Below are 2530 nucleotides of genomic sequence, written 5' to 3'. Positions count from 1 at the left end.
AGAAAAAAAAAAAAAAACATACTACTATAAGAATAGATATTCCTCCTGTGTTGTTCTAGTTCTTCCTTTCCATTTTGATCAAAACATGTCGAATGAATTCTTCTTTCCGGTCTTACTTGATATTATCATTTTCATTATCTTACTAGAAACCTCAAAACAAAACATTCAGAGCTTGTGAACCTAAAAACTGCGGAGCCAATCTAACCATAAGCTATCCATTTTGGATATATGGTGACCATGAATCATATTGTGGTCACCCTGACTTTCAGATAACTTGTACTGATCATAAAATTCCTATTCTTCATCTATCCGGCCAAGATTACCTTATACGCGGCATCTCTTACACAAACCAGTCGCTTTCAGTGACTAATGCTGCTGCATTTTATGATGAACCAAGTTGTCCAATTCCTTGTCGGAACTTCACCGTTGTTGGTTCTCCTTTTTCAATCAACCCACACCATATTGATCTATATTTCTTCTATAATTGTAGTTTGGTTCCTACCGAATATTCTTGTATATCCTATCACTTGTGCGGAAAATTCAAATAAGACTCTTACTTCTTATGCAACAATCATCCGTAACCAAGAGGAATTCAAAATTGTGAATTCTAGTTCAGAGAAGTGTGTGTCCTTGCTAAAAGCGGGTTTTGTTTTGACATGGAATTCATCAGTAAGTGCTGACTGCAATGCATGCCAACGAAGCGGTGGACATTGCGGTTTTGAGAATATTAAATTTGTATGTTTTTGTCTTGATGGGTAGTCAGAAAAGCTGCATATATCATGGTAAGTTGATAACAGGTGCATTGTGCGAAAACAGCAATTGTAGTGCATGCTGTAAAGCTTAAACTTCCTGGGACTAATCTTGTTTTCCATGGCTATGCAGGTGCAGCTCCAAAGTCTAATAGAAGAAGGAAAAAGATCTTAATAGGTATTCATAATATTGATCTCATGGATGAACTGGTTGTATCTCTCAACAACTCATTTATTTAACATCACCTTTCATTTACAGGTGCAGGGGCCGCATTCGCTACGGTGGTACTGGTTCTATCTATTGTCATGCTGATCCATTGCTTGAAAAGGAAACCCCCTAGGTTTTGGAATGTCATCATAAATAAGAATGATCAAAATGTTGAGTCTTTCTTAAAAACTCATGGAGCTTTAGCTCCAAAGAGATATAGTTATATGGATGTGGAGAAAATGACTAACTACTTCGAAGAAAAGCTTGGAGAAGGAGGGTATGGTTCTGTCTTCAAAGGAAGGCTTCATGATGGTCGTCTGGTTGCGGTGAAGGTTCTACTCAGCAAACCAAATAGGGATGACACTGGGGAAGACTTCATCAATGAGGTTGCAAGCATTAGTAGGACTTCTCATGTTAACATTGTTACGCTAATAGGTTTTTATTATGGTAAACATAACCAAAAAGCTCTTATATATGAATTTATGCCTAATGGTTTACTTGACAGATTCATTTACGGCAAAGATCTAGCATCATCAGAACCAAGTGGTCTTATCGTAGGATTGGAAATATTATTCCATGTTGCAATTGGAATTGCCCGTGGACTCGAGTACTTACACCGTGGTTGTACCACACGAATTCTACATTTCGACATAAAACCTCATAACATTCTCTTGGATGAGGAGTTTCGTCCGAAGATATCGGATTTTGGACTAGCCAAGCGTTGTCCTTTTAAGGAGAGCACTTGCGTATCGGTGTTGGGAGTTAGAGGGACTGCTGGTTACATAGCTCCAGAAGTGTTCAGTGGAAACTTTGGGACACATCTAACAAGTCAGACGTGTACAGCTATGGAATGATGGTGTTACAAATGGTTGGGAGTAGAAAAAACTTTGATGTGAAAGTGGGATGGACCATTCTTCACAAATGTATTTTCCAGACTGGATTTACGACCGTCTTATTCAGGACCAAGATCTTGGTCTTGATGGGATACTGACTGAAGAAAGGGAGGATGCTATAAGAAAGATGATCATAGTGGGTCTGTGGTGCATACAAATGAATCCACTGAATCGTCCTTCAGTGAGTGAAGTGTTGGGAATGTTGGAAGGAAGTGTTGAAGTCTTGGTGATTCCACCGAAACCTTTCCTTTCTTCTCCTCGGAATTTGCAAAACCCATCAACTTCTTCCTCAACCTTCTCGATATCATAACTGTACGTCAGTATAGTGGCTGTTGCACTTCATTTTTGTGAAGGTGATGTAAATTGCATGGGAAAGAATTTATGACTGATTGTGAAACTCATTACGCCAAGGCATATAGGTGGAAATATGTCTAAACAAAAATTTGTATTAAAAAAAAGTAAATATGAGCATATATCTTGATTATACCCTTCAGTGCTCTCCAAAATGCTATCTGTCTACCCCCTGCATAACAAAAAGGTTATATTGAAGTTCAACAACGGAGAAAATCACAAGGCTGTTAATGGGGTGCCAGGTTTAGTGAGGATGTACCAAGCCAAGACAAAAACTGTTTTGTCTTATATGAAAATCTGTTTTGTCTTGTTATAGTTTTGGTACACCC

At 38.4% G+C, this 2530-nt stretch overlaps 1 pseudogene; it reads left to right on the top strand.

Annotated features, from left to right (window-relative positions):
• The first annotated feature begins 686 nt into the window (after nt 1-686).
• On the top strand, nt 687-2246 carry LOC113277925 (annotated as a pseudogene).
• Nucleotides 2247-2530: the final 284 nt, after the last annotated feature.

Source organism: Papaver somniferum, chromosome 5 (assembly GCF_003573695.1).
Source record: "Papaver somniferum cultivar HN1 chromosome 5, ASM357369v1, whole genome shotgun sequence".
NCBI lineage: Eukaryota > Viridiplantae > Streptophyta > Magnoliopsida > Ranunculales > Papaveraceae > Papaver > Papaver somniferum.
Note: the sequence above shows the minus strand (reverse complement) of the source record. Positions and strands in the feature narration are given on the sequence as shown.